The sequence below is a fragment of the Coffea eugenioides genome, chromosome 9 (assembly GCF_003713205.1).
Source record: "Coffea eugenioides isolate CCC68of chromosome 9, Ceug_1.0, whole genome shotgun sequence".
NCBI classification, from domain to species: Eukaryota; Viridiplantae; Streptophyta; class Magnoliopsida; order Gentianales; family Rubiaceae; genus Coffea; species Coffea eugenioides.
The window spans coordinates 29,969,176-29,979,464 of record NC_040043.1 but is presented as its reverse complement, the minus strand read 5'-3'; the positions used below and the strand labels follow the sequence as shown (position 1 = coordinate 29,979,464).

Sequence of the window (10,289 nt, the reverse complement as noted above, 5' to 3'; positions counted from 1 at the left end):
ATTTAAACTAGAATAAACCTTAGATTATACAATGATTAGTGATAATTTATGAATTTATAATTTACAATAATTAATAATAAGTAATATTAGTTACAAACTTACAAATTACAATGATTAGTGATAAGTTATATTAGTTACAAACTTATAATTTATTTCAAATCAAAATAAAACTTATTTACTTACATATGTTATTGTGAAAGTCAATACACTACTACATTAATTTGCAATTCATATGTATTCACTTACATTGTTTAGTTGTATTGTCTATACTTAAAACCTTAAGATTGGTGAATAGAGAATATGAATTTTTATGTTAAATATGTAATGTAAATTTAGAGCACATTAATACTTGCAAGTTACAAGTTAATATTCAAATATTCAATAATTCAAACATGAATGATGTATCAAATTACCAATATCTAAATTCTAATTACTAATTATGTTTATTGTTTAATATTTAGTATTATACATATATGTATTAATTATTATCTAATTCTAGTCATGTTACTCGTGTATAAAATAATAAGTATTATAGTTATGTTATATTGTTATGTATTACTATATATTTGTATTATTATAGTCATATAACAATTAACAAATACTAAAATAATATATTGTACATTATTATATATTATTATTATTATTATAAGTGCATGATAATACCACATACTAACTATTATTAATAGCATTTACCTATATAATATAATAATATATTAGTAGTATATACTAATACTAAATAGCATTTATCTGTATCTGTATATTATATAATTTTATAAACTAATTTGGTATTCGAATGCGGTAATGCGGTACCCTATTTCATTTTACCGAATTTGAATATGAAATTAGTTATTACCAAATTCATAATCTCACTACCTATTTCATACCATATTAGAATTCGGTGGATTTGGTACGTACCGAATTTGCTCACCCCTACGGATTGGTGGCTATTGGGGGAAAAGAGATGACAAAGGAGTGAGTTTTTCTACAAATTCTACACTAAGGGCTTGTTTGATAAAGGAGTTTTTTGTTAAGTTTTTCTTCTATAAGTTTTTTAACAACTTTAATTACAATAATCTCAAAAAATTTCTCAAAATGTTTAAAATATACAATTCAAAATATCTAAAAACACACAAAAAAATTACCTTCTTCCTTTCTTCTTCTGAGGGGAGGAGGAGAGGGAGAGGGAGAGAAAGGAGGAGAAGGAAAAGAGAAGAGAGGAGAGGGAGGAAGGAGAGAGAAAAAAAAGATTTTGCTATTGGCAATGGTGGTAGTTAGCGGGGAGGAAGGGAAAAAAAGGAGAAAGGAGAGAGAGGAAAAAAAAGGACGTTGCTGCAACAGCAGTGGTTCAATAGGGAGGGAGGGAGAAGAAGAATGTAGTGGGGTGGGGGAGAAGAAAAGGAGAGAAAAGAAAAGAGGAAAAAAAAGAAAGGAAAAAAGGGAGAAAAAGGAAAGTTTTTTTTTCTTAAAGAAAAATTTTTACATACCTCAAAACGTTTTTTTGATAAATTTTATAAAAAATTACAATAAAATTTTAAATAAACACAAAGAAAAAGAACTGGTGAGAAAGTTTTAGAAACTAAAAACACCATTTGTCATGCCGGGCCATAGTTAACACTGAAAAAGAATTGCGCAAACCGCATCAAATCCTCAGTCCTCTTCGTCCCCTGTACGAAAAAGCTGCCACTTGCCCATAATTAATACACTTCTCTACAAAGCCAGTTAACATTTTTAATACTTAGTTTCTTCATAGTATTACAAGTCAAATCATCAGGCATTGTCGGAGCATAAATGCCTGGCTCTTGTGAAACTTGAGAGGCACCAAATCCTCAGCCGCATATTATGGTCGCTACGCAATCGCACAATTGCAGTCATTTAAAACACCCACGTGAGGTATGTATTTTGATGCCATTGGGCCTTTGGTCCGATGGTCATTCCAAGGCTTGGTGGTGCGAGAGGTCAAGGGTTCGAACCTTGCCTCCCACAAAATTTGTCACAATATGTGACGGTTTTCATTGACCAGTTTCGATGGAGTTTCTACTCACATCGAGTCCCCTCCCCTTCCCCTCTAGAATAGGCTAGTTTAGGTTATAGGAATTCTATCGTATCGACAAAAAAAAAAAGGAGGTATGTATTTTGATTTCTCTTCTCTATCCTCTACCCATGTCCAAAACAACTCCTTCCATCATCTATAGCTACTTTAGGAGTTGAGGATAAAAAAAAAGAAGAGAAATATTGAGTTATACGAAAAGGAAGAGAAGAAAATTTAATGTTTTTTAGGAGTTTATAAAAGAAAAGAGATAATTTTAAACACATAAATCAATAAAATTTCATTGAACAGCGTTTCGAAAATAAAATTGACAATTAAAATTTTTTTTGTAGGCTTTCTGCCACTTTCCTCGTTTTTTGCCCATTTTGGATGGAAGATTTTTTTTTTTTTTTTTTTATAAATTATAGCTGGCCTTTATCTACTTCTAAATCATTCGACTTTTTTTTCTTTTTTATTTCACTAAAATTCCCAAGCGATGGAAACACCTATGTTTCTCTTCCTTTGTTTTCTTTTCTATTCAAATCTCATCTCCCAAACTAGTTAACTCACCGGTCGCCACCGCCACCATCACCACCAGGCATGCAAGCAGTTCCTTTTTTCCAGAAAAGTGTTTAACATCCATTTGTATGGAAGCCCAGGAATATTTAAGGTTATATTCAAACTTTTTCTGCACCAAACTCCAATTTAATCAGTAAAATTAAAGCATTTACCTTGTGAGTGTCTTTTAACTTTAGATTCTATGACTCGTGACAAAATCAATCAGAAAAGGTGAACGGTCTAAAGTCAACCCCTTAACTAAAACTTTATGGACCTAGCTTTGATTTCTGATGATGTTACTTCCATGGGTGGAGGGCGGCTGCAGCAGAATTTTTGGGTTATGGTTTTTAAAACTTAAGATTTGTTTTAATTGCTGGTTGTTGGTGGGATTTGCGGAGGGACCTGCCATGGCAGATGGATTGAGGTAGATGGGCGGATTGGTGAAGGCGAATTCAGAGGAAGGGAAGTATTTTTTTTTGGAGAAAGGGAAGAAACGAAACGTAAGGCGCCGAGTTAGGTTACCCCATGGTTCATTCCTTTATTCAGCAAAGAAGGAAGTTCACTGGCTGGCTTACCTGCTTTTTGCCTCTTTAAATGAGATATAAACTTTGTACCAGTAGGAAGGAAAAAGTAAAGGACTATCGATTAATTAAAACATAACAACATCATCTGCATTTACTAAAATAACGGGAAAAATCCAATCTTGATTTTCCAACATTGGACAGAAACCAACTCTCCCGCATTCCAGCCTCTAGTTGGGCAAGAGCATGCAGAGATTTAAGCATCCATTGCCAAGCAAAAATGGTTTAGATGGCATTTGGCATCAAAAGCAACAACAAAGGATAGAGATAATGAGGGAAACTCTTTGGTTCAACAAGTATCCTCACCTTGGTAGATATCTACCGATATTTTCAACTACTTTCTCCGTCCCATTTTAATAGTTTTGTTTTTCTTTTTCGTCTGTCCCAAATTGTAGTTCACATTCCAATTGAAGAATGTAATTGTCTTTTAATTTCTCTAAAATACCCTTATTTAATGTAAGTTGTTATTATTATTATAGACTACCTTATTTAATATAAATTGTTAGCATTGAATATAACCTACTCCATTTAATGCATTTAGATTTTTCAAAACATATTGATATATGAAAAGTCAACTTTATTTAATGCAAGGGTATTTTAGAAAACTCATAATCTAAATTTGTTTTTCTAACAAAGTTAACTACTTTTTCTTAAACTGTGTGAAAAAAATACTAGGACTATCAAAATGGGAGTATATCCTAATAAAGACTACACCAGACCGTGATTCTCGTACAAGCGCCTTATCCTAGCAAACCAAAGTGGTAACACTTCTGACTACTATTAGCGGCAACATGCCAGAAACTTCTGCTGCCCTGAATCCACTTTCAGCCATAGTGGTCCATCACTAATTTATCCTAATGGACATTATGCCCTGAATGAATCAAGACACAGGCAACTCCCTATTCATTACTACTTCAATCGAGTTATGGCATTTCTACCCCACTCCAGCAATTATGACAGTCATACAGCCCTCTTAGTAACAGCTTTTGGTCTCCTAGAAACGATCAAGGTTCTTACTACTGATTCTGTTTCATAACATCAACATGACAGGAATTTCACCGACTTTACTGCTTACTTGCAATCAGCTCTATCCGGCTCTGCTGAAAATGTGTAGCAAATCTGCTCCTCCAACTTTTCTAGAGTTCTTGATAGCTTGCAGCCTCAACCATAAAAAATCAATCAATATAACCTCTTCTCAAACAGGACAAAAATGGCATCATCCAGCTACTCTGGTGGCTCTCATTTACTTCATGATCTTCACTCAATAAGACCAGATTTGACACTGGACTTCACAATGGAAACCGTTTCCTACATAAGGACAAAAAAGCTTTATAGCTTCTCATTTTGCTAAAGATCCCAGGCAACAAAACCAAGGATGTCACTCATTTGCAGAGAAAGTGGTCCCACCATTATTACATGCAAATGCATCATCTTAATCTCCAGAATCCGCAAATATGAAAACAGTGGCTAAAAGGTCTACTTCCTACTCTTACAACGAAGGCTTCATTTTTACAGTCCCCGTGCTTCATTTTCCTCGTCGCTCTACCACTCTCAAAATGAGTTCAAAATAGAAAGACCAATTACTCTTAAAAGGTCAACTACTGATTAACTGATAAATGCATTTGTTTGCAACTCTGAATGGTTTCAAATGAAGATGTTCAAATACTTGAGAACAACTTATATGAGAACTGAAATCAAACTGTAGCTTAATGATGCAAGAAATCTATTTACTGGAAGAGAAGCAAAAATAGTACATAAAACAGACAAACACAAGATGTATCTTTCGATTGACATAAATATTTGTATCAGGCTCATGTATGTCTACAACCACACGTAGAGCGCCCCTATAAACATTCATGCACACTCTGTCTCTTACACACACACAGAAAATTAAAAAACCAGTGAAGTTTGTAAGTTTTGTCAAAACCAAATGCATAATACACAGAACAAATATTACCATAGAGATGAATGCATGTCCAAATATCCCAGCAAACGTTGGTGTCCTTGACCATACTATGATTTCTTCTCCATTTCCCAATCAAAAAATGATTCCAGACCAGACAACCATATTTTGGACTTAGGAAGTTCCTATCCATTGGAAAGAACTGTGAATCAATAGAATCCATTATTTGTCAAAACAACTTAAGGGCCTTATCTGAAGACAACTATACACAAGATCTCAGATGGGAACATATATGCTATAAGACATTACAACTTTAGCTGAGAGATCTGGGTGTCAACCAAGTGTCTTACATGCTCCTCTCCAGCTGTAAATGAGCTGTTCATATGGATGTGGACATGTCAAAGCCAATCTCAAGATATAAAAACAAAGCAATGACAGTTCAGTGACTATGTCAAATCCAATCTCAAGAAATAAAATAAACCAGTAAAGATCCACTTCATACACTGGGAGCTCTTCGGAACCAGGTGGGATAAGAATATAAGAAGTTCAATCCCCCGATGGTTTTCTCTAAGAGTCAGGTCATAATCAACCAAACACTTCAATAAGGTCTCCTAATTTCCATAGCTGCATCAGAAAGTAAAATTAAGAATTCAGCATAACTTACACCGAAAATGATCACATTTCCAATGTAAAGCAAATACGGAAAGAGGAAGCGTACTCGCTAATGTCTTCTGCGAGAAAAAGTAAAGCCCAATGCTATCATCTAGGGGACAATATTTCTGGAACTGAGTAGGTCATGCATTTGAGCAAGACACCTCCTCCAAAAGAAGTTTGTCAGAGAATTTCTTAACTGCTTTAGGAACTCTGGGTGATGCCTGAGTATACAAGCGTGCTTGAATCCTATATGATACCCTGGGTAGCCTCTCAGAACTCTGAAATTCAAATTCACCTCTGCAAGAATTTTTAGAATAAGCACATCAAACATCTTAAACTTCATAGCATACAGCAAGAAGTGCCGTGTGTTTTTAGTAACTGCAAAACAATACAGCAAACGAAGGAAACATGCTTCCATAGGTAATCAATAAGGGGAACAGCTAATGTTCTATACGCATCAAGCTGACTGCGAAATGAAACAAGATCTATCAGGCTATTTCCATTCACATCTTTCACCATTGCCACATCAAGAACTGAAAACGAAGAACCCTCTATCAGCTGACACTTTGGAGCATAAGTCAAACGTTCACTTCCAGCACAACATTCACTCCCATTGCCATTTGATATGAGATTAGTGATAGAGGTGAAACTAGATGTGGCTTTCACAGCTTCATTGCAAGATCTCCATTCTATAGTCAGTTTATCTTCTTCAATTGCATTAGAACGTCTAACAAGCATAGTAGACTTCAATAAAAAATAAGAAGAAGTTTCACTTTTATGCTTAATCTCTTGAGAAGCATCAGGCCCAGTGGAAAATAATTCGTCCTGATCTACATTAGTTATAGACAAGCACAGGTTTTTTGCCTCACATTTGATGGGAATGGCTAAGACTAATAGAATATAAAGCTCGTGTAGGGGATGGGAATGGCGAAGGAGTTATTAACACTCGTAGGAAGTATGAAGTAATCAAAAGCTAGTTGAAGTCCAAAATCCATGAATTACCTGAGTCTCATGGAATCTGAACAGCTCTGGCATCACGCTACTTGCTTCCACAAGCCTCTGGCAATATCATTTCACGATGAGACCCAAACTTCTTATCATTTGATGATGTAGAAACACGCAAACCATCTATTGGTGAGCAAACTTGAGGCCTCTTAAAGTCAGAGGTAGATGTCGTTTCAGTTGAATTATCTTCTCTCATGTACCTCAATCTCTTCTTATCACGATCTTCAGGTACCTTTGGAGGAATCCTCTTACATTTTTGACCAAATGTACTTGAGCGGCCAAAACTTGCATCATTAAATGACACAGAATTCCCATTTTTCTGAGAGCAAAACCCTTTTTCTTGTTGCTAGCTTCACTGGAAAACTGGCTTCCTGGAAGCTCATCTAACCGCAGGACTTTTGGTCTTTTATCTGAATCGTTGAATGACTTAATTAGATTACCTGTGGAATCAAAGAAATACAACTCATGAATGCCATATATCAGAAGCAAGATTTCATAAGAGCAGTATCATAACATTTCCCTCCAGAACAGGACAGAAAATCTAAGCATTTTGTGTGTGCAAAAAAAAGTACCAGTTGCCCCACATGATTTTGGCAGCTTCTGACCTGATACAGTAGGTAAGGGTGCTTTCTCCTGGATGCTTCTAGTTCTAGAAGAGAAATCATTGGCTGCACACTATTCGTGACCTGGCTTTATTCCGAAATTCTGAGCCTGATGAGCTTGGCTTTCTCTAGCTATAAAAGATGACTCAGATTTTCCACCAAGTGCTGTTTTTTTGTTACTAATGCAGAAGCTACAGTGCGTGAAGTTTTCTCACCGGATGGTAGAGAACCTACATTGTCTCCTCTGCTTTTCTCAAAATCCAATCCTTTATTATATACCTTAACATCAGAACCCTTTGACATTTCACCACCTTCATATGTCTGATATGAAGATATGTAGTTTCGACATGCCACAAGCTTCTCAAACTTGATTTGTTCATCTTCTCATTAACTTCCGAAAGCATGCATTTCTTCACATATCCAGCTGTTATCAGGAACTTTGTCCAGCCTTGTACACATGCAGTAACTGTTCAGTGAAACAAGAGATCTCAAATTTGTCCATAAGTAAACATATAAAAGACTTAAATCCTATTCCAACCAGGAGAAAACAACCTAAATGTGCCAGAAGAAAATAATAAACATTTGTCTAACAAATATAAATAAGCATATACACCCAAAGAGTATGCTAGAAAATTAAATGACTTACATGTGCTCTGCACCATCATTGCACTTGCTACAAACAGCAAGAAGGTCCTTTTGACTAGCATCCCCGCAGATGTAACGGACTTTTACCAAAAACCACAGAGCAGCAAACATCCAATTATTCCAGCATTAAGGCACAAAACAAACTTGAAGATGCTATCACGAAGAATAACTCAAATCAGAATGAAGGTCAAGAGAGGCCCATAGTCCCAGACCACTTCTCTTTATCTATGGAGAGTTCCTCACACTCAAAAAACATGAGTCACACTAATATGGAGACGTCTGACCAAGTAATTTGGTTCTGTGCTCCTCTCTGCTTTCTTATGAATATTGTCACAGATATTCTGTCTTCTGTCTCTTCTTCCTCTTTTTTAATCTTTTATGGTGCTTTGGGGTCAAATTTTTAATGACTCCACCAAGATCAAGAAAAGATTGTTGAAAAATAATGGATTTTGTAAGAAAAGCTGTCATATGATAGTTTGAAAGCAGAAAAATATTATGAAAATGATGTAGGTTCTCAATTCAGCATTGGACAGAAGGGGCAAAATGCCAGTCATTTTTATTTTGAAAGCAAAATGTTTCATATCAATAGGAGTGTTCTTTATTGAAAATATATAGCACGGAATTAAGGGTTGCACAAACAAAGGTTTAAATTTTGATAACGACAGGTTTGAGTATCCTATTCAAAATCCAGCATCCAAGTTACTGAAGCACAGACTTTATTGACACATTCTCTGCTATTTAATATACACTAGAAACAGTTAATGAACATATAACTTGATCTTTCAAATTAATCACACAGGGACATTACCAATAATATGGTTCCCTCATGAAAGAAAGCCTTATTAATCTTGTGGAGCAATTTACCAGATTTCCAAACTTATGTCAAATAAGTTTAATCACTTTATATGTAATTTTACGTCAATCTAATATAGTAGGCATAATTATCTCTGTCACAGGATACATGACAGGAAAGCAAAATCCAAAGGCACTTAGCTTTCCTTTCCTTCCAGAAAATACCCTTTCTGCCATGTTTAATTAATGTTCTATAAATGTATATCACTGGAAGGGAGTGTAATGAGAAGTAAAAACACTTCAGAAACAAGTGCAACTTCTTGCAAAATTTTCACTCTTCATGGCTTAATAGTAGACTTAGGGTCCATCAACTGATTAAAACTACAACACCAGTAGTTCACACCAAATCACAAAAATGTCAGAATAAGGAAACCAGTTCTGAAACTAGGAATAATGTAAATGGAAAGAGCGTAATGTACCTCATCAAAAATAGCAGATTCACCTGCAGACCCCACAAACTCAGAAAATCGACAAGGTTTGTCGACATTTGAGTGCTCATTTGAGAATATGTTTTTCTGCTGGTATGGACAATCAAGGAATTTGGTACCAATGTCTTCAGCACATTCAACTTTTATGGTTTTTGCACTTTGAGCTACATCTTGCTTGGAGTCTTCATTTGCATGCCTTTCCATTATTATTGACAAAGAAGATTCTATGTGATGGAGCAAGATTAAAGATGTCCCTGATGAATGATAACATATTTACTTCAGAAAAGAAGTCAAAAGAACAATATAGTAACAGAAAAAAACCAATCCAGCTTTCAGACATTTACAGAGGTTGGGCTAACATTAGTCTTTTGCAGAAAGGTTGATCTAAACAAGGCTTTAGTCTTCTCTAGAAGCCCTCAAAAACTTGATCATACACCTCCTCATAAAATGCAACCTCCTCTGAAGATATTAACAAATGGAGTGAGCAAATCAATTGCCCAATGAGTAGCTCAGGTACTTGTTTACTGGCATGAATAAACTAATATCATAATAAATTGTAAAACACATTTAACATCAGAGTACATAATCACACCAATTCAATAATTAACAGTTAATCACAATAAGCTCATGAAGTTTTGGTCTCCATCAATAATTGGACATTAAGTCCTGACCATTTGTCCCGTCAGGTAGGCCAAACAGATGTTCCTAGCTATTTGTCCCGCTATGTAGGCCAGACAGATAGACGTGATGGAACTAGTTCCAAGACAGTAACCAAGAAACCATCAGCTTATAGTGCAGAACATACATTGCATTCAATCTAGAAACAAATCATATTCATATTTATCATAATTTTTCGTATGTCAAAAGCAATACATGCATTCTTACCCGCAACGAATTTTATATTAACATAAGCAGTTGAAACCATTTTCATTCATAGAATTAGAGTTGGAATGTAGAGAGTACCAAAACCACTTACATCAACCAAACAAATAAATACCTAGTTTAACTCAAGTAATCCTTGTAGAACATGTCCTC

General features: G+C 35.2%; 1 long non-coding RNA gene across 2 annotated transcripts; it reads right to left on the bottom strand.

Moving 5' to 3' along the window:
- Nucleotides 1–5,169: 5,169 nt before the first annotated feature.
- On the bottom strand, nucleotides 5,170–9,703 carry LOC113783596. 2 transcript variants are annotated; one of them, XR_003469926.1, is made up of 8 exons: nucleotides 9,614–9,703; nucleotides 9,246–9,508; nucleotides 7,976–8,054; nucleotides 7,333–7,795; nucleotides 6,725–7,167; nucleotides 5,787–6,019; nucleotides 5,571–5,692; nucleotides 5,170–5,443 (listed from the first exon to the last, which is right to left on the bottom strand). It is a non-coding gene; the product is annotated as an uncharacterized LOC113783596 (long non-coding RNA). The 2 variants fall into 2 exon arrangements; XR_003469925.1 differs by having other exon boundaries at nucleotides 5,170–5,692.
- Between the last annotated feature and the right edge of the window lie 586 nt (nucleotides 9,704–10,289).